General features: G+C 40.0%; 2 long non-coding RNA genes across 3 annotated transcripts in view; one reads left to right on the plus strand and one right to left on the minus strand.

The window, feature by feature from the left end:
- Positions 1 to 6,893: 6,893 nt before the first annotated feature.
- Positions 6,894 to 26,907, plus strand: part of LOC136875469 (uncharacterized) — a 29,534-nt gene continuing 9,520 nt past the window's right edge. Inside the window, exons 1-2 of the long non-coding RNA XR_011018403.1 lie at positions 6,894 to 7,024; positions 21,409 to 21,617. This is a non-coding gene — a long non-coding RNA (uncharacterized lncRNA). The remainder of the gene's footprint in view (positions 7,025 to 21,408; positions 21,618 to 26,907) is intronic.
- The window catches only part of LOC136875470 (uncharacterized), a 52,870-nt gene continuing 39,450 nt past the window's right edge, over positions 13,488 to 26,907 (minus strand). The window contains exons 4-5 of one of the 2 annotated variants that reach the window (XR_010860445.2): positions 25,447 to 25,578; positions 13,488 to 14,087 (exon numbers count right to left, since the gene is read on the minus strand). This is a non-coding gene — a long non-coding RNA (uncharacterized lncRNA). The remainder of the gene's footprint in view (positions 14,088 to 25,446; positions 25,579 to 26,907) is intronic. The other variant, XR_010860443.2, reaches the window with a different exon arrangement.

Below are 26,907 nucleotides of genomic sequence, written 5' to 3' on the forward strand. Positions count from 1 at the left end.
TTCAACTTACATTCTTTATTTATGGCTTCAGTCTGTTCCTCTAACCACACCTTTTTTACCTCACCAATCTTTCTTTTTAATCTTTCCTTAATTTACAAAAAGCCTCTCTTTCTAAGCTCCCACCTTTCTTTCTATACTCCCCTAACACTCCCAGCACCCTCTTTCGCATACCTTCACACTCTATATTAAACCATTCTTCTCCCTCTTTCTTTTTTCTTCTTCCACCATTATCTGTCTGAGCTATCATCTTTATTGGATGTAGCAGCAATTCCAAGACTTTATCAATCTTATTTTCCTCTAACGCCCTGTCCCATCCATATTTCAGTAAGTGTACTTCTTCATTTGCTACCCTGTCCAATCTCTTTCTACTTTCTCTGTCCATTTGTACTTATTATACCCTCCCTAGTTCGTCCTTCATCTTAACTTCTTTCCTTACTTCTTTCCTTATATTCTTCTCCTCACCCCTTTTTAACAGAACCCACTCTGGGAAATGCTGTGATTCAGTCCCGTCTCCTACTTCCATTCTTACCAAGCTCGATAGCTGCAGACACTTAAGTACGGCCATTATCCAGTATTCGGGAGATAGTAGGTTCGAACCCCACTGTCATCAGCCCTGAAGATGGTTTTCTGTGGTTTCCCATTTTCACACCAGGCAAATGCTGGGGCTGTACCTTAATTAAGGCCACGGCCAGTTCCTTCCCACTCTTCCCACTCCTAGCCCTTTCCTGTCCCATAGTTGCCATAAGACCTATCTGTGTCAGTGCGACGTAAGAAAAACAACTAGAAAAAAAAACTTCCATTCTTATAATATCCTCTAACACTCCCTCCAAGCTTAAAACTATATCTATCACACTACCCCCCTGCTCTGAGACATAGGTCAATTTACCCGTACTGGCACCCTCTTTCCATCCATTCAGAATATATGAATTCCCCGCTTTGCAGAACTCTAAGAGCTTCTCCCCATAACTATTTATAGTTTTATCCTCACTTCTTCTACTTCTCAACATGCCACTCCTGTTTTCCCTACTATATACTGGGCTCTGTTCCCCTATTCTCGCATTCCAATCTCCAAACATCTCCCTTATCATACTAATCTCCACCAACAGCTCTTCAAAAAGATGCTTATTTGTGTGTATGGAACTATAAGGATGTCAATACACAAAGGCTAGGATTATTCTCTTCATCCTTCCCTCTACCCATCCCATATTAAATCCCAACCATATAACTTCCTGCATATCTGTCTCGATATCTTCTACTAGTTCACTAATCTCTTCTTTAATTAGTACTACCATTCCTCCTGGGGCGTGTCCCTTATTCCTCTCCTTTCTTCTATATTTATATTTAATCACAAACCCCTTCCATGAAATCACTTTTCCTACTTCCAACTACGTCTCCAAGAGTGCCACAACATCGAAACTTTCTACTACTTCTCTAACCTTTTTATTTCCTATTTTGTTTCTTATCCCCTCTATATTCACACATCCCATTTTCCAATATAGTTATAACTTATCCCCCCACCCTTCTAAATTTCCTCCCTTATTCTTACTCCTTGTAGCTCTCACCCCCTCATTCCCTGTTTCGATAACTCCTTTTCTTAACATTCTTTGCCGTTCCATGCCCTCCGTATCCTATCCCCCCCCTTTCACACTTTACCCCACAAGTCTTTTAGGCTCCTACTTCTTCCTCTATTCATAACATCTTTACCTTTTTGTCGATCACTCTTCTCATGTTCTTTCTTGCTCACTAAACCACTACACACTGCACTCGCTGGTTCTTGCTGCTCACCCTCTCTCACCCCTTCACTGCTCTGTTTTTCTGTATCCACACTGCGTTGCCCACTTCCACATGGGTTGATCTCGACTCCTTCCTCCACTTCACCCCTAGTTGTTTCTGCTTCCTGCCTTCCATCTTGCACTGCCATCACTCCCCCCTCGGAAATGACGTGTTTGTCCATCTCTTTCATCTTCGCCACTGGGTGCTCCCTAACCCATCTCCCATTTGTCACCACTAGTCTCTGACCTATTACGCAGGCTTTTAGCCCTTGCTGCCTTGCTCTCCAAAGATGCCTAGTCAGAATCTTCATGTTTTCCTCACCTTCTTTTCCCATGTCCCTCCTCACCCATACTTTCTGATCCTGCAAGTTACTGCCGTTTCTTAGCACAATTTCTGCCATTAGGGTAGAGAAAAACTGTACCTGAATTGGTCTCCGTCCTTTTGCTTTGCCCACTCTCTCCACATCGTCTATGTCCACTTCACTGAAATTTATCTTCATCCTATCCCATATGACCTCTACCACCTTATAGATTAAGTCAATCTTTCCTTCTTTCTCACCTTCTTTCACACCATATATAAATATGGCTTTCTTCATTCTCTCCTGCCTGTACCCCTCTGCTTCCTTCTTCTTCATCATCACCTCCTCTTCCAGATCTTTCACCTTCCCTCTTAATAACTCTATCTCTTTCTCATTGTTGCACGCTCTCTTGTTCGATTCCTCAGTCTTCATTTCTAACCATTTCTTCATGTTCCCTATCTCCTTTCTCTGTTCTTCCATCATGTCCTTTACTTTTTGCACCTTATCCCATTGACAATTTTCTTTAATTACTTTCTTCACTGCCACCTTCAGTGCTGCCATATCTTCCATGCTGAATTTGCCACTGGTATTTGGGCCTGGGTTTAATTCCACTCCCCCAATGACCAGAAGTACAGCTAACACTGCTGCTACTAGCATCGCTTCACCCCATTTTACCTCCTCTTTTCCTTTTGCCAGTCCATTCTTGGCCTCCTTCCTCTACTTCAGCTGCCACCTCCCAATCGTAGCCCGGTACTGTTCGATACCAATCATATTTACGGTACACACTGTACAAAGCAACCTTGCTCCTCACTTGCTCAAGCCAGACTGTGACCGACAGTATTACATATGGAAGCCTAGGGATTCTTTCATTTGCATGTCTTTCGTGGCCCTTGTCTTTCTTAGGCTGATACCTTCATTTTTTGAAGTGTTGGACCCCTTCCATTTTTTCTCTCTGATTACCGTTATATAGAGGATGGTTGCCTAGTTGTACTTCCTCTTAAAACAATAATCACCACCACCACTCTTATCATAGTCGGTACGGTAAAACTGAATAAGACATAAATGATCAGAAATTGTATTCTCTATCACTTTTGTTATGTATTACATTTCGATAGAACTAATAACATAGGAATTTAAAAATAACTTTTTAGGCACCTTCCCCTAAACTACCACATCATCCAGAGTGAATAAAATAGAGTATTCCCATCCCCTAGTTACAGATCATCTGGAACTAAGGGGGAGAACACTCTTTTATTGCAATTTGTTCAAGTATTATACATGCATTACATTTTCCTCTTATAATTATTTAACTGTTACTGTACTAAATACAATTTATTTTGTCCTAGATGTTAACAATGCTATATTATCAAACATACCATACAACAGCTCACCACACAGCAAAGTGACAAGTAACACACAATCTATTTTGCAGCAGAAATAATTGTAAGTACCACTTTCCAGCATATACTACAACACTATGTCAAACCTTTGCAAAACACAAAGCACCTTCACAGGCATTTAGTAACCTTTTCAGGTATATCACACCATTCCAGTGCTTACTTTAGTGTCACAAGTCTTTTGGGAGTATCCTACCACCTACAACATGCCTTATTTAACGGCCACCATAGGTAGAGCAAGCAACGCCATATAATATAATAATAATTTCATGTGTCTATTTCTAGCTGAGTGCGGCCCTTGTAAGGCAGACTCTCTGATAAGAGTGGGCTCGACCCTGCATTTATCAACAAACGAGAAATCCAAGATTTGATTGTAAGCGCTCTAGAGCACATTGGCACTTAAACTATTGCTCTCCAGATCTTTAGAACCATCACAGTCACAATCTGTTACTGAAAGTAGTGTTAATTTACAATTCATAAAAAATGTCAGCCCTAACGTGAATCAAATTCATGCGCTGTGTATCCTCACTCCGCTGCTGTATCCCGAGACCACACTGCACCAACGAGCGCTGGTGTTTAGATCTTGTGTAATGAAGTACAATAAGGAACCGATCTAATGCAGCCCATGCACTCACTTAAGTACCATGGCATTTTTTCTACTAGGTAAATTACAGTGACGTATTAATAGATCTGAATTATTTGTAACGTAACAGTAATAGAAATCGCTCTAAGATCCACGTTTTCTTTCTTTCTTAATCCGCTTACCCCCCAGGGTTGATTTTTCCCTCGGACTCAGTGAGGGATCCTACTTCTGCCGCCTCAAAGGCAGTGTCCTGGAGCGTCAGACTTTGGGTCGAGGGATACAACTGGGAAGGAGGACCAGTGCCTCACCTTCTGTGCTAAACAGGGGCCTTGTGGGGGGATGGTAAGATTCGAAGGGATAGATAAGGAAGAGGTAAGGAAGCAGCCGTGGACTAAAGTTAGGTACCATCTCGGCATTTCCCTGGAGGAGGAGTGGGAAACCACGCAAAACCACTTCGAGGATGGCTAAAGAAGGAATCGAATCCCCCTCTACGCAGCTGACCTCCCGAGGCTGAGTGGACCCCGTCCCAGCCCTCGTATCACTAGCAGAGCCGGGGATCGAACTGGGCCTTGGGGGGGGGGGGGCGGCAGCTATTTTTCCCTGACCACTACACCACAGAGGCGGACTCCTTGTATTTTCTTTCATTCTTAATATTTGTTAATCCCTTTACCGTCCAGGGTTGGTTTTTCCCTCGGACTCAGCGAGGGATCCCACCCCTACCGCGCTCTGGAGCGTGAGATTGTGGGTCGGGGATACATCTGGGAAGGTGAACCAGAACCTCCCACCAGGCGGCCTCACCTGCTCTGCTGAACAGGGGCCTTTGGGGGGGGGGGGGAGAATTGGAAGCGATAGGCAAGGGATAGCCTTAAGTTAAGTACCATTCCAGCATTTGCCTGGAGAAGAAGTTGGAAACGACGGTAAACTACTTCGGGGATGGCTGACGTGGAAATCGAATCCCCTCTACTCAGTTGACTTTCCGAGGCTGAGTGGACCCTGTTCCAGCCCTCGTACCACTTTTCAAATTTCGTGGTGGAATCGGGGATCGAATCCGGACCTCCGAGGGTGGCAGCCAATCACACTAACCACTACACAACAGAACAGTATTTACTGATATTTTAAAGCGTTTGTTTATTTTGGTTCATTCCGGAGTACATAAAGACAGGAAAGAGGGTAGATGTTACATCAAAACTCGAGGCTGGGACAGGCTACAAAGAGCGTTTTAGTCACACTGGTATTGGTGGAAGTTCATGAAGGTAGGTAAACGAGATGTATACAATGATTTTATAATTTATGTGAAATCGCGCCCCCAATTTGTTTTGTTTACATCAGACAGGATAATTACACGTACAAAATGGAATTTGTGGTCTTCTCCTTATAATAGATAAAGCATACAATAAACATGAAAAAAGTCAGCTCATGACAACGTAAAGTATTATTATTGTCTGCCTTTGTGGTGTAGTGGGTAGTGTGATTAGCTGCCACCCCGGAGGCCCGGGTTCGATTCCCGGCTCCGCTAGTGGTACGAGGGTTGGAACGAGGTCCATTCAACCTCGGGAGGTCAACTGAGTAGAGTGGAGGGGGGGGGGGTTCGATTCCCACCTTAGCCATCCTCGGAGTGATTTTCCGTGGTTTCCCATTTCTCCTCCAGGGAAATGTCGGGATAGTACCTAACTTAAGGCCAAGGCCGATTCCTTCCCTCTTCCTTGAATATCCCTTCCAATCGTCCCATCCCCTCCAAGGCCCCTGTTTAGCATAGGAGGTGAGGCTGCCTGGGCGAGGTACTAGTCCTCCTTCCCTGTTGTATCCCGCGATCCAAAGTCTCATTCTCACACTGCCCTTAAGTCGATAGAGGTGGGATCCCTCGCTGAGTCCGACTGAACACTCAACCCTGGAAGATAAACGGATTAAGAAAGAAAGAAAAGTAATTAAAGTTTAGTTTAAGGAATAAAAATATAAGCTGTGATTAGTGATGTAATAAGGTTGACGATAATGGCTGCGTGACGTTCGTGACTGATAGCGAATCACGATTTGCAGCAGTTGTATTACTATATTGGAAATAACTCAATAAATTAATTACGGTATATATATATTTCATTTCTCTTTAGAACTTCATTACCCAGCAGTAGCGTAGCCAAGATCTACCGATGAGGTGAGGGGGCAGGGGGGGGGGGGGGGGGTGGAGGGGTGTGTTTATGGTTACAAAATATGATTATAGAACATAATGAAGGTGCTTGTGCGAGTGTGGTGCGCGCATACGCGAGAGTCATAAGGACGCTGATATAAGTGAATTATTATGTTGATATTCAGATTACAGTGCCGGTACATTACATTTTACAAAATCTTACAACAAAATACAGAACAAGAACAATATGATCAAAATCAATAGTTTTACGGGGAATGTTATGTTCAGATTACAATCTAAAATCCTACTTTCGAGGTTTCTTAGAAAATAAATTTAAGAGATCTTTTGGTTTTACAATTTCGTCTCTATGAATATTCACTTTCACTTGTTTATTGTCGGTTTTTGTTTATATTCTTTTATAAAAATTCCACTGAGGGTTTAACCCACAGTACCCCCCACCGCCCCTTGGCTACGCCCCTGTGTGATATTTAAGTGGGGCATGGTAACGATGTACGGCTACCTGTCGAAAGATTTGGAGCAAACTCAGGCGGCATTTTAGATTATACGTTACACTCATGCGTAATGTTGGTTGCATACGCAACAAGGCGGATCCTGTCTTGGTCTCGAGTTCGAACGCTCAATAAATTTCTAAGAAGAAGAAGAAGAAGAAGTAACTGAACTTTCATTTGCAAGGACCAGTCGTCACATCCTCTTTGGAGCCAGGCCTGGGTGAAACGTCACGTCCCGTCCCAGTCGCTGGTTTGCAGTATTGCAGTCGGTCGAGTCGACGTGGTCTAACTCGGCAGGTGCTCAGAGTATGTGCAAAGCGTTTTCGTAACAAGGGAAGACAGGTAACACTATCAATTTAGATGAACAATATTTTAAGCCACGGATAATTGATTGACTATAATCTAACGTTAGCTGCTTAAAGTTGTAAAATATTGCTTAGTTGTAAAGCTTATCGCTGTTACGAGGTTGAAAGCTGGAATAGGTCTAGGTTTCTGTCAAATTGGTACCAATTGGAACGTAATTTGAACTTAAGGAAATATTCCCTTAACTGTGAAGTAGGTAGTGTTATATTTACAGAAATTATATCTGGAATGGAAAAAGACTATTTTCATTCACTGTTCGATATGTTACTTTCATTTTACTCTTTTTTTCTTCCCCATTCAAACTTCATTAAGAAGAACCATTCGTTCGCTTGTGGAAAAGTGCGAAGGAATACTTTGCAGTAGAAGTTACATGTATAAACATCGTACCGTACTTCAGTTAGGCCTACTTTCCATTTTCGTAAATTTATTTTTAAATTTTTGATTGGCAGATTTAACAGCGTTCATGTGTAGGATAGGAAATAGTATTTAATGCCTCGCGAATTGTTGCCAAAAAACTTCTCATATCCACCCCAAAATATTTTCTTTAAATTAGGTACCGGTACCTTTTTTTGTAATTAGGACAGTTTGATCTACAATACATTTTAGTTTCATTTGAAACTCATTTTACTTAGAAACGATTGGGAAATTACACGGTTAAATTCCAGAATATCAAGTATTAATTTCGAATCCTATCTTTTCGTCCTACAATTTTTAGGTCCTTATTTAAAATATCTGTATCTGGCTTAATATTAAGTCAAATATATTACGAAACACTGTTTTTAGCTATTAGACAGGTTTCATTATTTGCGTAAACACTTTTCAGGCTTACGTACACTTTCCTCTTTTGATTACAGAATTGCCATTTAATAAACACAACTCCAGACTGTAGCTTTTGTTACGGGCTGCCGTAAATGAATGTAGAATACACCTCATATATTCTAAGTAATCTATCGGCGAATACACTAATATTTGGAGGCTGGTGCTACTGTCGAAGTACCTTTCTCGTTCAGTACGTTTCCATAGTGTTCAAATCCCTTAGCTATGGAAGTGTGACGTAAATAATGTTATAGGATGTTTACAGATCGTGAATAAGGAAAATTATATAGTTGAAAAGTACTACGTGTATTTGCATTCACTGTTTGGCAAGTTATATTAATTGTTTTAAAATATTTCTTCGCCATCAAACTTCATTAAAAGGAACCGTACGTTCCCTTGCGAGAAAAATTGGGACGTGAGTTATTATTACAACTTCCCGCATGCAGAGGCTGCCACAAGGACAACGTATGTCGACTACGCAGTATTTTCTCTTCTAATAGTTACTGTTGAGTTTGCTAGTGTGCCAGGTAGAAATAATCGCCACAAGGCTCAGGAATAAGTTACAGTAGACTGGGTCTGGTATTAAGCGAGATGAAGCTTCGTAGCAAGCCAAGATGATATGGGAATGGTATCAAGTTCTGATGATCGGAAGCCCTTCTTGACGTCACCTTAATGAGTTGAAATGGATTTAGTGATACATTGGCAGGATTCAGATCGATCTGAGTACACTTCCCGTATTGAAAACGCCATGTAAATGGAGACTCAGTCCGGATTGAGTCTCAAGATCGATACGGTAAAATCTGGGATCGTATCGTACTCGGTTCGAATTAAGTTCCATGTGTATAAACTCGGATCGTACTGTCGAAATAACAAATATAATAAGCCAGTAAATATATTTACCTGTATAAATGATCAGCAACTGCAATCACATACGACGGCCAGCCCTTGCGATTAACAAAATCGCGATAACCTTCTGTTGGGGGTAAAATTGGAATGTGCGTTCCACCTATTGCACGAATTGCATTTGGAATACCACACATACTTTCAAAGCTGAAAGTTTTCTCCTGGGCTTCTACTGCATTTGGAGTTTTTAAATTCCAAGAGGTGATATCGATTTTACTAAAATTCTGCATCGTTCGTAAACGTTGTGGTTGCCTGGCGGATTCAGTATGATACCGTACTCAAATAGCCTATTACATGTATAAACGGGGATCGTATTCAATACGGTAAGTGTACTCAAATCGATCTCAATCCCCTATGATGGTAGGAAAGGAGAGGGTAAACCCCCGTGCCGGCACATTGCATACTCCTGTCGAATAGCACCAAGATGTCTTGTTTCGAAGATTACGTTACCGACTGGATTGGAACTAACAAACCACGGTGGCAAATCATTTAGACTTTACGCCTTAACTCTCATGGCCATCAGGTGGGCTAGACTCATTATTTTTGTAAGAAAATTAAAATTTAGTAAATGACAAGGCCTTTAGGTAGGCCTACTGTTTTCGGTTAATTTGAAAATGTTTTAAACACCTATTTTACCGAAAATGGCCCAACACCGGTACTGTCCGATGGTGCCTAATGCGCAGATAGGTCTGCCGAATCATTTCTCCCGCGAGGACCACTATTACATTAGAGTGAAATATCGCTCTAAAATACATTGCTGCTTTTATTTATTATTTAGGCTTCTTTTAATGCCTTTTATATTTCAGTACCGTATTACATAAATTTGAGAGTTTCTGAAATTAAAATGGAAATAAACCAAAGTGTGGTACAGTACCTATTGGAAAAAAAAAATCTACATAAAACTAAAATTTACTAACAAAGCCAAATTATGAAATGTGTACTTTGTACAGCTTACCATTTTGCCAATGTTACTTTTTATATTAGCACAGGAATAACTGAGAACTCCTTTTAGTACTCTACTTTTGGGTTTCCCTGTGCACAGGCCAGACAAGAGAAAACAGTTCTCTCCCTGCAAGTGTAATTTAAACAGTGCATACTCATCACTTTGGTCTTAGTTCTTGTTTTCTTGCACAGTAAGCACATATTCCCCATTACCGCTGTTCTCGGTTCATTGCTCATCCCCAGAAACTCCTGGAGCCTTGTTTTGATGCTGTAGGAATGCATGCAGGTGTTGTACGATACTATGTAGTCTCTGCTTAATTCTGTAGGAAGTCTTCAGACACTGTTTTTTTGTTCATCCTGTCAACTTTACATCTGAGAATCGTATAACTCTTTATACCGCCAATATTTAGAGGGAAGTAGAACAGTGTGACTAACAGTTGCAGAATCTTGAAACTTGGACATCATCTTCACCTTTCATGTTTGCGTGTCCAACCCTTGTTCCATTTCTCTATGGCAGTGGCAGTGACTGGTGGGGTGGGGCAGTCATCTCCCACATTGTGGAGATATTCATTTTTTATTCATATTTAGCTGCCTGAAACTAGGAATTACAGGTGTGTTGCGTATTCAGCCCGAAGGCTGGTTCGATTCTCCACAGCTCCGCTAAGCGTTGTCATAGATAACCAAGGTGTCGCTGAAGAGGCATACTAGGGAAATGAGGAGTGAGGTAGTTTCCCCGTTGCTTTCCTCATCGGGCCAGACGTTGCTATTATATATCGGTCTGCCAAGCCCAGTGAAATGAATGTACCAACTAACCATACGAGTGATATTTTCACGCCATTCATAACAGGGAGTGGCTGTGTAAGGAATGGTACTACTAGCATCACTCATACCTCGGTCACTTTCATATTGTCAAATCAATCAATCAGTTCATCAATCAATACAGATCTGCATTTAAGGCAGTTGCCCAGGTGGTAGATTCCCCATCTACTGAGCTCGATAGCTGCAGTCGCTTAAGTGTGGCCAGTATCCACTATTCGGGAGATAGTGGGTTCGAACCCCACTGTCGGCAACCCTGAAGATGGTTTTCCGTGGTTTCCCATTTTCACACCAGGCAAATGCTGGGGCTGTACCTTAATTAAGGCCATGGCAGCTTCCTTCCCACTCCTAGCCCTTTCCTGTCCCATCGTCGCCATAAGACCTACTGTGTCGGTGCGACGTAAAGCCAATAGTAAAAGAAAAAAAAAAATTTCCCTATCTGTTGTTTTTCTAGCCTTTTCTTGAATTATTTCAAAGAAATTGAAAATCTATTGAACACCTCCCTTGGTGAGTTTTCCAATCCCTAACTCCCATTCCTATAAACAAATATTTTCCCCAATTTGTCCTCTTGAATTCCAACTTCATATTGTGATCTTTCCTACTTTTATAGACATCACTCAAAATTTTTCACTAATGTCATTCCACGCCATCTCTCCATTGACAGCTTGGAATATACCACTTAGTCGAGCTGTTCGTCTCCTTTCTCCTAAGTCTTCCCAGTCCAAATCTTGTAACATTTTTTAAAATGCTACTCTCTGAAATCACTCAGAACAAATCGAGCTGCTTTTCTTTGTATTTTTTCCAGTTTTTGAATCAAGTAATCCTGGTGAGGGTACCATACTCTATTTGGGGTCTTACCAGTGATTTGTATGCCCTCTCTTTTACATCCCTACTAAAACCCCTGAACACCCACATAACCACGTGCATAGGTCTGTACCCTTTATTTACAATCCCATTTATGTGATTACCCCAATAAAGATCTTTTCTTATATTAACACCTAGGTACTTAGTGATCCCCATAAGGAACTTTCACCCCATCAATGCAGTAATTAAAACAGGACTTTTCCTATTTGTGAAACTCTCAACCTGATTTTTAACCCCGTTTATCCACGCGGCTGTGAGCTTGCATCCGGGAGATGGTTTCCCCATTTTCACACCAAGCAAATTCTGGGGTTGTACCTTAAGGCCATGGCTGTTTCCTTCCCACTCCTAGTCCTTTCCTATCCCTCCATCACCATAAGACCTATCTGTGTCAGTGCAATGTAATGCCAATTGTAAGAAAAAAATGTTTATCACCATGCTGTCCATTTCACAACATTGAGGTCTTTTTACAGTTGCTCACAGTCTTGTAACTTATTTATTACTCTATACAGAATGTCATATGCAAAAAGCCTTCTCTGATTCCACTTCTTTGCTCATATCATTTATTATATAACAAAACATGAAGGTCCAATAATACTGCCTTGAGGAATTTCCCTCTTAATCATTACAGGGTGAGATAGAGCTTCGCCTAATGTAATTTTCTGAGATCTGTTTTCTAGAAATATAGCAACGCATCCATCACTCTTTTGTCTAGTCCATTTGCACTCATTTTTGCCAGTAGTCTCCCATGATCCACCCTATCGAATGCCTTAGATAGGTCAATCGCAATACAGCCCATTTGACCTGAGTCCAAGATATCTGCTATATCTTGCTGGAATCATACAAGTTGAGCTCCAGTAGAATAACTTTCCCTAAACCCGAACTGCCTTCTATCGAACCAGTTATTTACTCTGAGGACATGTCTAATATAATAAGAATGCTTTCCAAAAGCTTGCATGCAATGCATGTCAAACTGACTGATCTGTAATTTTCAGCTTTGTCACACCTTCCTTTATACACAGGGTTACTATAGCAACTCTCCATTCATTTGGTATAGCTTCTTCATGTGAACAGTAATGAAATAAGTACTTCAGATATGATACTATATCCCAACACATTCTTTAGTATATCCCCAGAAATCTCATCACTTCCAGTCGCTTTTCTAGTTTTCAACTTTTGTATCTTATTGTAAATGTCATTGTTACCATAGGTAAAATTGAATACCGGTACTTATTTAGCATTAGTCACTGGTGGGGTCATATAAGGCGAATGGAGGAGGACTGATTACCTAGGAAAATAATGGACTCGGTTGTGGAGGGTAAAAGCAGTAGAGGAAGACCAAGATGATGATTAGACTTGGTTTCTAATGATTTAAATATAAGAGGTGTAGAACTAAACGAGGCCACGGAGATAGTTACAGATAGTATTGTGGTGAAGTTTAGTAAAATCAGACGCTTGCAGACTAAACACTGAAAGGTATGCTGGGCTGAGTGGCTCAGACGGTTGAGGCGCTGGCCTTCTGACCCCAACTTGGCAGGTTCGATCCTGGCTCAGTCCGGTGGTATTTGAAGGTGTTCAAATATGTCAGCCTCGTGTCAGTAAATTTACTGGCACGTAAAAACTCCTGCGGGACTAAATTCCGGCACCTCGGCGTCTCCAAAAACCGTCAAAGAAGTTAGTGGGACGTAAAACAAATAACGTTATTCTTACTGAAAGGTATAGTTTTCTGGATGTATGATAAAACTCCCTTTTCTGGCCTAATTTTTTCCTTGCAAAACTAGGTGACGTTTTGGTTTTCTTGCAGTACTGACCAATGTAAGCCTGTGATTTGTCAGTAGAATCTCAGCAAGAGGAATCGATGTGTACAATTTGTCTGTGGTCTGTCTCTCCTGCTTTATGCATTTCACTCCACCAGCTTCTCGACACTTTGAACACTGTTAGTCAGTGGAAACTTTCCATCAGGCTACTTGCCGACATATACTTCCATTTGTATTAAGTAACACTTATGTTTTATTATTCATCCACCTATTCAATACAGTGTATTGTAATGTATTGTAATCTATTGTATTGTAATGTATTGAATAGGTGGATGAATAATAAAACATATGTGTTATTTAATACAAATATTTTCAATACGGACCCAAAAATGAATTTTATCACATGTAATATACTTCCAGGTCACACGTATATTTAAATAAGTCTGAAGGATCTCTTACAGTCCAAAAGAATGAAGAAAAAAACACCTTAAAATGGCACTCTATTTAAATGCTATGTATTTGTCATATTTTTTGGGGGCAGGTTTAGAGAAGTTTTTGCTGGAATATTTTTTTTTTTCCATTGTTTGGAGCAAGGTTCCGCACACTGTTTAGTCTTGGGTAGTTTTTGAGGTAAAAGTCTGACATGGAAGAACATAATTTAATTCTATAAAACAGTTGTTCCACAGATTTTGGCTGCAGCTTTTGTAATCATGGAAACCTTTCTCTAGAAAAGTTCTGGTAGATGTCAAAAGACTTTTGCACAATAGGTGATGTTTTTCTATGATTTGCTTGTCTCTGGACCTTGCATTCAGTCAGCAGATGGGGAGGGGCAGAGACTGCTGGGAGGAAACATACAGCGAGAAGGAAATGGCTCAGAGTTTGCCCTGGGCAGCGGGAGGGCCACGTTGCCCACTATTGGCCGGTTGTGCAGGCTTCACATGGGCCATCTGTGAACATAAAAAATTAATTTGAATGTATACCACTTAATTTCAGAACAAACAAGTCAGCAGGTTGAAAGTTAAATCATTAGCAGTTATTCCGCGGTTACTTGCATGGTGAGCGCGGTGCTCGCCTTCGTAGTATATTGCCTGTTGTTGGAATGTTACAACACTTCAGAAACTCCATATACCTTTCAAACAGAATGTTCGGAAAGGGAGGTGTCGGTTATTTCCATTATCTTTGAAAACAGACCCTCAATCCATTATGTGCTACGGTGCATGTTTGATGAGTGGTGTGCTTAGTAACAAGTAACAGTGCTACACAAAATTTGCACATTATAAGAAGTCAACGTTTGTCTTCTACGTGTGTTTAATGTGAAATGTTTCTGACTGTTGTCAGTGAATTTATACAAGTTGTAATGGCAGACACTGACCAGACACTTTTCGTGGTTGGGTGAAACGATGAAGTGGACTTGAACACCGAAAGTGATGGTAATGAAACACAGGATTTATGAAAGTGATTATATCTCGGGAACAGTGTCTGCAAGTTCTGAGGAAGAAAGGGCACTTTTTGTTGATTAAAGACTGTATTTCATGCGTTTTAGAAAAGAATGGAATTGCCAAGTGAAGCCTCCATGGTCCTGCTACAAATGTTCGAAGCCGGAAACAAAATTTGCAAATGATCCAGGAAAGATGCCACCGGATGAGTTGGCCGTGCTTAGGAGCATGCAGCTGTGAGCTTGCATCCGGGAGATAGTGGGTTCGAATCCTACTTTCGGCAGCCCTGAATATGGTTTTCTGTGGTTTCCCATTTTCACACCAGGCAAATGCAAATGCTGGGGCTGTGCCTTAAGGCCACGGCCACATCCTAACCTTTCCTATCCTATCGTCGCCATAAGACCTGTGTCGGTGCTACGTAAAGCCACTAGCAAAAAAAAAAAAAAAAATGCTGAAAGCAACAGAAGTGATGACAGACTGTAAAATGTTTGTTTCCTACTATGCTGGATTATGCATTATTTAGTTTCCCCTATCTCATATTTCTTTATATTCAAACATTTGTGTTCCTGAATAACTGTTTGAAAATAAGTATTCTTGTTCCTAACAAATTGTCTACGCCTTAGTTGGGGCCAAGGTGATATGAATTTGTTGTATATTGCATGTTTTACGGCCAGATACCCTTCCTCATTTGAGGAGCTAATGAATATGAATGAAAATGGGTAAGGAGGTAGAAGAAATCAGCTGTGGCCTATGAATAGAAACTGTCCTGGTATTTGCATGGGAGTGTAAATGGGACACCATAGAAAATCATTCCTAGGACAGCCGACGATGGGGTTCGATCCCACGCATGTCCTGAATGCAGAGCTAGGCTCCATAGCCATAGTACGTTAACACGCTCAGCCATTGCACTTGCTTGTGTTCCTAAATAAATCGCTCTCAAATTGATGTATTAAAAATACTTCCATCTTTATATGGGCATATTAAACATACAGATAAGCGCTGCGCTCACTAGCGAGTAATGATACACATAAAAACCTAGTGAGTTATGCTGGGTTTAGAATTTCTCTTTACCTAAAATGCTCAGCTTGAACAGTTTTAAATTAATATGCTACTAGCTACTGTACCCATTGTTGACTGGGTAGTTACTTTGCGTGTTGACCTGTTAGGTTGTTGCCAAGATTCTGAGACTTCGATCGGCATGTCTCTTCTTGTTAATGGCTTGTCGTGACTCTCCTCCTTGCTTTCTCATGCCCTTTGCAATTCGTCATTTTTGCATGCGACTCTCACTGATCATTTCCCTTACTTTTCACTGTATCAGAAAAAGGTATCGAACAGAAAGTTTGTAAGTAATGTTCTGAATAAATGTAGTCAAGACAAACTATCATGTTAAACTAACCATAAAAGATAAGTTTTTTGAGTCCCTCTCAAGTCTCCTCCTGCTAAATTATTTTGAACAACTTGCAGCTAAAATCCTACTCACCATGATACTTGTGTACCAAGTATCATGAAAAGCTACCATGATACTGTAACAGACAAAAATTAAACTGCATAGGCCATCATTTGTCCTATCTGGTAACAAATTAACAGGTTAAAATAAAAAATAAAAAATATATATATATATATATAGGAATGACTACATAATTCATTCACGGTCAAATTTCAGCTTACGTCTGCTTCTGAAATGGCCTTGCACAGATTCATACAGAATATAAGCAGAAAATAGTGTAACTTAATTCTAAATACTACAAATCTTTCTTGAAGAAAAAATAACATTTAAAACTTGTCTGTCATTTGTCACTCCCTGGTTCACATGTTTTGGATAGGGATAAGAATTAGTAACCTTTGTAGCTATTTAATATAGTGTAGTAAGTGGAGAATACATTATTTTCTACAAACTTAATTAATAGCACTTCATCTGTAATGAAGAGATGTGGTCAGAGAGAACTTAACCCCCTGTGGGTTGGGGCAGTAGAATAACACGCATGGTACCCCTACCTGTCCTAAAAGGCCACTAAAAGGGGCCCCATGGGCTCTGAACTTTGGAGCGTGGGTTGGTGACAACGGGGCCCTTAGCAGAGTAGTCCTGGCATTGCTTCAACTTGTGCCTCACCTTCATCTATCCTATCCGACCTCCCTTGGTCAACACTTGTTCTTTTCTGACCCCGACGGTATTACGTTGCGTGGCCTAGGGAGTCTTTCATTTTCATGCCTTTCATGGCCCTTGTCTTCCTTTGGCTGATACCTTCATTTTTCAAAGTGTTGGACCGCTTCAGTTTTTCCCCTCTCTGATTAGTATTAAGAGGGCGGTTGCCTAGTTGTACTTCCTCTTAAAACAATAATGACCACCACCACCACCACCTCAGAGAGAACTTAACTAAGCTATAGAAGACTAAAATCAGTTAAATCCTGGAGAAGTGAAATTGAGTATTACACGTTTCTCAGATGCAAATCTACCAACAGTCCTGTTTGACATACCAAAGGAAAAATCCACCTTATTTCCAGATGAGGTAATATGAATAACCAGAAAGGAATTACCCTTATTTAAAAAAAAACAAAAAAACAACAAAAACCTTGAAGGACCTGTTTCATTAACACAACAAAAATGTATACAGCCGTTAGTGTCTGCCTGTGCTCACTGCTGTTCTACAACCAGCATGGTGAGATGACTGACCTTCGCTATAGGCACGGACTCGTTGTGAAACAAGGGTGTAATTGACCGGTGGCAGTTATTGACACTAGTCTGATGTAGGAACTCGGCCTTCATATATTGATACAGCTTTAAAGAGTTTTTTTTAAAGTCAGACAAAAAATAATTTTCTCAGACCAAAATAATTTTCTCTAAGAAGGAAAATGGGCACTTACCAGTTTTACACACATACAGGGTGCACACAGTCGTATACCCCTACAATAAATTAAACTGACATGATATAAAAGTACATATATTTATTTATTTTTACTAACATCTTAGGAATCTAAAATATCCATATGTGTTCCTCCATGGTCTCTGCACAGCTATATACACCACCGTCTCATTAAGCAACATCCTTGGGGTCACTGTCTTGGAAAGCTTTGTGCATCGCATTTTTCAGATCATCAATTCCGACATACCGCTACTTCCTCACCTGTTCCTTGATGTAACCCCAGAGTATGTTATCGGGTGGTGTTAGATCAGGGCTCCTTGGTGGCCATGGAAGAGGAGCTGGATCATTGTCCAATCCTCGACTGATCCAGCGATTCCCAAAGCCTCATCGTGTTGAAGCCAAACGACGTCTGATTCCCTTATTTTGCAGCTGCAGGATGAGCCAGTCATGAATCATCTGGAGGTAACTGTTCTGATTAACAAAACGATAAAAAAAAGTATGGGCCAAACAGATGAGTTTGTCATTCCAGTCCAGATCATAACATGAGGGGGGAGTTTAGCTAGATTTCTTGAAATAAATGTGATTTTCTTTTCTCCAAAAGCAAAAAAAATAAAAATAAAAAAATTGGGAGCTGCAATAAATTGCACATTCATCAGTGAACAAGCTTTCTGAGCCATCTGACCACAAGCATCAAGAGGTCTCTCCAAATCATCTGATAATTCATTGACACTCAACGGACGCCAACACGTCATTTTCAGATCCACTTTGATGTGTTTCGTCATTGTTGATTCTGGTATCCCCAGCTCTGACGCACATATTCGTATGGTTTTGACCGGAGATGGTTTGATAGATTTTTCTACGTCAGCATAAAGTTAGTCTGAACGGTCTTCCACTTCTCGGCGCATCGCAAACGCTGCCCATTAAAAAGGCTTTATTTTCCCGCAGTAACAAAGTCTTCTTTGTCAGTGCTGCTTTCACAAACCGCGCAACAAAATCGTTCCTTGCGTTTTGAATTGATTTCCCCCTAATTTTATGCTCATGAATCCACACAGCTGCCACCAAACATTCCTCAATCCTATAATCACTTGTATCAGCCATTCTTTCAATATCTTGGCACCAACTGTTGTCAACAATCAGTCTATAACAATGGGCATCTGACAATAGAAATAATGAGTAGGGGTATACAGACTTCATGCAGACTCTGTTCATTGATAAGTGGGGAATGGTCTTATAGTAGGTGACTAGTTTATTGAAAAGTAAGATGCAGAGCTCTGCCTTCTGTATTTTTCACAAACCAGGTTAACATGAGCAGCCTTTTTACAGAAAGCGTTTGTAATGATTGGAAAGATTTAAGGATTAAAATTACTAGCCATGAACATTCTAAATGGTATATATTGTGGAAGTTGTGGTGGAAGTTAGAAAGACTACTCAAATTTTACAGATACTGCCACTGAAGATCAAATGCAGTGTGTTAGATAAGAATAGCAACAGCCATTCATTATGATACTTGGCAGAAACTAAGTCTGAATTATGTGAATCCAATGATGTTCTTTATGTGGGATTAACACGACTATCTAAAACATCTATTCAGTATGGTTCTGAAAGATTCTTTGTCAACAATTTTATCCACTCATTAGTATTTTTGTTGCTTTCAATTTTTATTTAATTTTTTATAGTTCGTGATGTTCTTTTCATTCTAGTCATTTGGGTTTGTTACCATTGTTTAAAAACTTCTCTTCTTTTGATGGAAAGAATCGTTGGTTTCGTCTTCCAGATCTGTGTGTTAGTCAGCGAGTGTGGTCAGACATCTCTATTAGAGTATATATACAGCGTAACAATGGGAATTTCTTAAATTTTATAGAGCTTCTGATGACCCTGTGATGAAGCGCGTAAGATTATCATGGACCCACAATTCAAGCTGTGCATAAATATTCATCATAGTGCTCTGCCTTTCAGCGTTCAGTCTGAAAGTCTGTGAATAAACTAAAACTCCCCTACAATCATCTTTTTAACCAGCTGCATGGCCCTGTTTAGTTTCATACTGCTCGTTGTTAAATCATTAGAAACGGCCTTACCATAGTCTTTTTTTCTATTATTCTACTCTCCATGACAAAGTCCATTATTTCTCCAGGGTAACCTACCCTCCTCCATTTGCCTCTCAACTCCTCCACTGAGGCCAGTTTATGCGTACAGCTGCATCCATCGTTCATTCCTTCTTATTCTTCTCAACCCTAAGTTTGCTGGGTAACATGCACATTTTCCAAATGTTTCAGTTCTTTGGCCAACAACTTCAAGTGGCAATAGGTGTTGTATAGATCTATGAAACCTAAACATAACTATTTCTCTCAGAGCATGTTTTAATTTCCTGGCGCATCCTGAAAATTTGGTCCTAACGGCCCATCTGTGATCTGAAACCACACTGGTTTTCATTCAGCTTACTTTGATCTCCTTTGAACACCTTGCCTGGTATACTGATCAATGGAATACCTTGGTACTTATTGCAATACTTCCTGTTCCTTTGCTCGTAGATAAGTGCAGTTACTGCTTTTATCCAGTCTGAAGGTACCTTACTAACATTCCATGCTAATATTGTTACTCTTTGAAGCAATTTCATCTCTCCCATTCGGGAGATAGTTGGTTCGAACTCCACTGTCGGTAGCCCTGAAGATATTTTACCTTGGTTTACCATTTTCACACTAGAAAAATTCTGGGGCTGTACCGTAATTAAGGCCATGGCCACTTCCATACAAATCCTAGACCTTTCCTATCCCATTGTCACCATAAGACCTATCTGTCAGTGCGACGTAAAGTAAATAGTAAAAAATTTCATCTCTGCTTTCCCATTATATTTCACTACTTCAGGTCTAATTTCATCTGTTCCTGCTGCTTTGATAATGTAGTTTACCATCTTCTCCACTTCCTAGATTGTAATTTCACTGTTATTTTTCTCATCCCCATGATCTCTGTTTGAGACTTCAACAGAAAGATTTCCTTTTCCGATAAATGGGTCTGTGAAGCAGCTACTATACATGGGGCTTACCCTTTTTTCACTAGACCATCTATAAAATGAATGATTTGTGGTAAATAAATAAATAAATAAATAATTTCCTTTTTTTTTCCTTCCCTTTCTAAGATTCTTTGTTGCTGTCTACAAAGGTTTCCCTGCAGCTTGACCTATCCTTTCTAGGTTATTACCAAAATCTTCAGAGACTTCAATGATTCCATATTATGAAAAACGTTCAAAGTTTTATCCCTCTCATTAAAGTAAATGTTCTGATCACACACACATTTTTGTCACAGCTGTTGTCTGGGACCTTCCTTTTCCCAAATTCTCGTGAAGTTTATGGTACCCGTTTGACACAAAACCAATAAATTGGTTTCTCCTTTATTTTTAAAGGTTCTTGATGTGTTGAATTGTAATTGGAACAAATCAAAGAGCTTAGACATTTTTGAAATATACAAATGGTTTTAAACTCATTGTAGTTAAGCTTAAAATAGATAACTTGTATCAGAGGGTGTGGTGATAATTTCTCTTTTTTAAAATCTAAGGAACATGGAAGAATTCTCTTAAGAGATAAGTTTCTCTTGCACTGAATAGAACCTAGCTCAAATAGCAGATACATTAAATAAAAGAAAATGCAGATGGCTGGAGATGGCTATCTCTGGTTCTGACCCCTTGGATTTTTAGTTGAGACTAGTGCAGATCAAAAATTTGCTGAACTTGTTTTGTGGGTTTGTGGCCAGAATTCCAAATTTTGTTGAATGAAATGCAGACTGCACTGTTCAGATAGTATACTGGTGATGATTATGGTTTCATAGCCTTTCTTTGGAACAACTTTTCCCATATACTTTGTTAGAAGTTGGATATTTTGTTTGGGGAGGAGAGTTTCTTGTTGCTGCATGCCATGTATTCTTGAGTCATGTTTATAGGTATAAGTGGTTGTCTAAATTCTGTTTCTTATATTTTCTAGAAAACAATGCCTTGAAGATTGGTCATCTCTGTCCATTTCTGGTAGATCAAGCAGCTCAGAAGAACAGAAGAAGCCCTGGTGTCAACATACTGTCCATCCGTACAGCAGACTAGACAAGTATGAATCACCGCAGTCTCAAGTTTCCTGTGCTATTTACGTGTTGCCTGCAACAAATTATGATGGGAAATAATTTCTCTGTACAGAAACAGGTCTGTGTTACTCCACTTTGATTTATAATATATATATATATATATATATAAATTTTTTTTATGAAAACTAAAGTCAGTCCGGCCATTCTATCTGGTCGATTTCCTTCATTTTTTTAAAACTGAAAGGTATTCATGCACAGATTTGTCATCAGGTACTATAAATCACTTAACTTCCGCCTTCCTAAAATTATTTGGTTTTTCAATTTTTTGTCTCTTTGAAGCAATCATATCTTTGGTTGTAATTGAGGTACGGAGTTTGTTTTAGCCTAAAAACACTCAGTGGATCAAGCTCTTTCATGTCAGCTCTTAACTATTCAAATTGGTTGATTCTGAGGAAAGTTATGAGTCCACATTCAATTTGACGTCTCATTTCTTCAACATTTTTTCTCATTGAAGCAATCATATCTTTCGTTCTAATTGAGGTACACAGTTTGTTTTGGTCTAAAAACACTCGGTGGCTCAAGCACTTTCTTTTGAGGTAATAACTACTCAAATTGGTAGATTGTGAGAAAAGTTATGAGTACATATGTCGAAGGACTTTTCAACGGTTCGGCGCGTAGTGTTCCAAGGAACGTTTAATTCAATTTCTTTGTGTGATGTATTTTCATGTGTTTTGTTGACATATTACATTCTATTACCACAGCAGATCATGTGCTTTATTTCGTTAACTCGAAACCTTGCAAATGCATCCATGAGGATAGTAACGAACACCATACTTTGTACAATGCAGGTGGAGCCAGCGGGAAACTGCTAGTGGTTTAATAACTTTTAGAAGTAGCTCTTTGCTTTTAATGCCTTGGGTAGTTTCTTCCAGTTTTTAAATACATTTTATGTAAAGAAACCTGTTTATTCTTGTTTCAGTGACAGAATGGGAGTGGGGTGTGTGAGCATCTGTTAACTGGAGATAAAATTCACCCATGGGTGTATATTCTTTCCATTAAGAAATAAGCTTTGATTTTAAATGAATATCTATTCCTTGAAAGCTGGGGAAATGCATACCTTAGTAGAGGCCACATGTATCCAGATGTGTAGCTTGCAGTTACTTTAACCCTAGAAGTGCCAAATGTTGCACTTACGATATTAATATTCTGTGATATAGATGTTGATTCCATAGGGAACCTGAAATATTTGTTCTGAATGAGTAAATTTATATTATCAGTATAGTTAGTCCATTATTGGGCATTCTAAATTTTCCAGCTAACTCATTCCTGGTTTTCAGTGTTTAGCCCCAGTGGGCTAATTTGGGCTCATCAGTTGGTAAATAGCATGCCTAAAGATGCATGGCTATTCCATACCGTGGAGGCCACTGCGTAGGCTGCTTGGAGCCTCCAGCAGTGCCAGTGCACTATGAGAGGCTTCGTCTCATTTTCAAAAACTGATGCCTTGTTGGCCATGTTTGAATATCACAAGTCAGATGATATAGATGTTGAATCCCTTGATTGATTTATTTATTGATCATCAACGCAGTTATTACTTCTCCAATTACAGATATAATAAATTTAATAACAGCACCTATTACATACTACTGTTCGTCCAAGCCTTGTCCCATTTTTCTACGAAGTCAGGTATGAGGTGAGATTAATCTGCTGTGGCGGGTTTTTATGACCGGATGTCCTTTCTGACAAGCTAAATCGGAAGGGTTAATGAGATGAAATGAATGACGTGATATATGTTAGTAGGAAGGGAGAGGGTGAAACCCAGTGCCAGCACATAGCCTACTCCTGTTGAATAGCACCAAGGGTCTGCTCTAGACTTAACGACCCCTTATATTCGTCAAAGTTTTGTACGTTAGGGTCATTTTTGTACTGTCTGTGAGCGCAGTCTTTGTTTCAATAGTTGTCTAATTTCGTCATTTAATCACGGGGAGGGTCCTTTTGATATTTTTGCTCGCCGCTTTGGAGAATGCTTGTCAAATAGTTCCGTACGTTGAATTAAATGCCACTTTTTGCATCAGTCACTAATATTATTTATATAACTCATTTTTTCAATTACTCTGTAGAATTTAACAGCATAGAGCAGGTAGTTGCTCGAATGGATTTGTGGTGGCAGTTCATTAACAAATAGAAGGAAACAAAGGCCTCAGTAGTGAACCTTGTAAAACTCCAGGACGAGAAATGAGACCCTCTTTCTTATTTTATTGAATACCTCCTGTTGTAAAGATAGCAGTTAAACCATTCAAGCAAGCTTCTATGTATGCCATTTGCTAACAACTTTGTCAGAAGAGCATTATGCTGCACAGTCAAGTGCTTTGGAAAAGTCTGTGTAAACAGCTTCAACCTGCTTGCAGTTGTCCAGTGCACTAGATATGAAGTGGGAGTGCACAGCAAGATTTTTGGTTGTTATTAAACCACTGACTGCACTATACAATACTTTGTACAAGACTAACTGCTACTTTGGAAATGAGTGAAAGAACTATGGGTCTGTAATTGACAAAGATCTGTCGTCTTTCTCTAAGACTGGAATAACATATCCTTTTTTCCACTCAGATGGGAAATTGCCTGTACAAAGAGACCAGTTGATTATCATGGCTAGTGGGGTTACCAGCTCCTCAGCACATTCAGGTAACAATTCCTGGAATGTTATCCGAACCACATGACTACTTCGTATCCATAGACTTCAAGATGTTGTAGACTTTTGATGCCAAAGTTACCACTGATAAGTTCATTTCTCCAAACTGTCTTTCATTGAGCTAATTTTCTTGTGTTCACTAATCATAATAGAGGATAGTCACCTAGATTTTAATTTGTAATTAATAAATTTCCAAAATCTTTTTGGATGTCTGATATCTTCCTCAAGACACAAAATAATCCCTGTACTTTTTGGAAAGTTTTGAAATATGGTTGTGGAGAAGAATGGAAGAAGTGGACAAATAAAGTGAGAAATGAAGTACTAAGAAAAGTAGGAGAGAAGACACCTGATGAAAATGATAAGAGGAAAATATCCTGATTGGGTCACATACCATGTAGAAATTGTCTTCAACAGACGGTGATGGAGGGAAAAATAGATGGAAGGTTTGGAATGTTAACAGATGTCAAAAAAGGGAGAAGCTATGAACTGAAGCAAGATGCTCACGACAGGGAATCATGGAGGCTGTCCAGTTGATACATGTCCCAAGACATTGACAGAAGACTTTTTTCACGGCATCTATTTGTATTCCTTTCTTCGCGCTGCAAATTAGATGTAATCTGAGGGAAGTGGACACCTTGCAGCTCATCTCCTTGCTTTCCTTTGCCCTTGCTTTGACTGTAAGTTCGGAATCATACCAATAGGGAAGATGTCTAGTCATCATTATGCGGGAATGTACGGAGTCTTTAAGAGAACTGTGCAGTAAATCATAAAACAGGTAAACTGTGGCATCAAGGGATGAACAGGATTCAAGCAAGTTCCATAGACAGTGGGATAAGAGATTTCATAGATGAGGAAAGTCTGCTTTTGTCCATACAAATAATTTTGTAGGAATACAATGGGAAACTACCTCGCTACTAATTTCCCTAGTATGCCTCTTCAGTGACACCTAAGCTGTTGGCAGAGCTGTGGAGGATCAAACCAGCCTTCGGGCTATTAGGTCACGTCATTGCATAGAACCGTAAGCAGAGTTCACTGCTATTAAAACTCCAATTCCCTTGTTCTTACAATTAATATTATTTCACCTATCTTGGCGGAAAATAACATAATTATTGTGCAGTGTTTCAGTATTGTCGATTGAAGAGTCGACCCAGGACTCTGCTAGACATGCTGTTGTAATGCATGTCACTCAGTGATGTTAAGTCATAAGTGATTTCTTAAGACTACAGACATTCTGGTAGTAGATGCTAAGGCTGATATTTACCTCCGGTCCTGGGTTCAGCTGGCCAGCAACTTCTAGTAATAGAACACTGAGTCGGACTGGAGGTAAAAGTGTCACTGGCCGAAGGCTTGTGCTTTACACGCTGATTTGATGCCATTCGCTTCTTGGATAGTGCTAAGAGACATGCAATATAATCATATACACTGCCTTTACAGTAATTTACAGGGAAATACATTGTACAATACTGTGGCGAAGCATGGGTACATTTGCTAGTACTGAATATAATTGAAGGATGTTGCTAATTTAGGTGGTTTAGAAATAGATGAAGTTTCCCAGGACCTTCTGTCCAGTCCATAAATGTCCCAACATACCTCCACCAAATCATAGGTCTGATGGGCGCTGAAGTAGTTTCCTCCTCAAAATGCTCCATAAAGAAATTAGCCACTATGTGTGAAAGTGGACTTCCCATAGTCAGTCTGTTCATAAAAATTCCCACCCCACAAGAAATAGCTGGAAGTCATGCAGTGGTAAAATAGCTTAGTAATGTCCTCAGAGAACAGATGTTCAATGAGAGACATGACTGACTCAATCGGCACTTAAGTTAACAAGGACTCCACATCGAAACTCTCCAAATGTGCACTAGGTTGAAGGGTTATGGTTGACAACTTGTTGACAAAATACAGTGTGTCCCTAACACACATGATTCAGTACGTCCTGTGTGTAACTGAAACAATTTGCTTAGGTATTTAGCTAGAGCATACGTAGGAGAACCTATCACACTAACATTAGGTCTGAGGGGAACATCATCTTTATGGATCTTAGGAAGTCCATATAATCCAGGTGGCACTGCGTCCCCTGGGGACAGATGTTTAGCTTCCTCTTTTGGAATTGAGGATTGCCTTAAGAGCTTCACAGTGGCATTGGACACACGAGTGGTAGGGTCACGTGAACTGTCTGTAAACAGGCTCTGACAATATAGCTGAGATCTTATTCTTATACTCGCCATTGTCCATAACCGCCATCACATTACCCTTATCAGCTGAGAGAACGGTCAGTTCAGAATCATCTCTAAGTTTCTTCAGAGCTCTCATCTTGCCTCTTGTTAAACTGGGCGAGATACAACAGTAGACCTTATGAGTCCCGCACATTTGTCTTAACTCCTCAGCCTCATCTGTAGGTAATTTGTGGGTGGCTGCCTCAACGGATGTAATTAATTCAGAGGGAATTTTAGGAGGAGTGACAGCAGAATTGACTCCTAGCTAGAAAACTGTTGTTTGGTTCTCGTCCAAGGATTTTTTTTGTAAAGATTAACGACAGTTTTACTAGCATCCGGGTTTGTGCAAGATGCTCTGTTTCTGGGCCTCCCTTGTTTACTGTTGCAAGCTTAGCTTAGGGCTTCCGTGTTATTATTCAACCAGCAAGAGGAACTGATGTGAAGTGCTGATAGTGAGCTAACAGTGCATAGGTGTGAACTAGAGAAATATGGGAGTATCTATCGAGCAA

Source organism: Anabrus simplex, chromosome 6 (genome assembly GCF_040414725.1).
Source record: "Anabrus simplex isolate iqAnaSimp1 chromosome 6, ASM4041472v1, whole genome shotgun sequence".
NCBI classification, from domain to species: domain Eukaryota; kingdom Metazoa; phylum Arthropoda; class Insecta; order Orthoptera; family Tettigoniidae; genus Anabrus; species Anabrus simplex.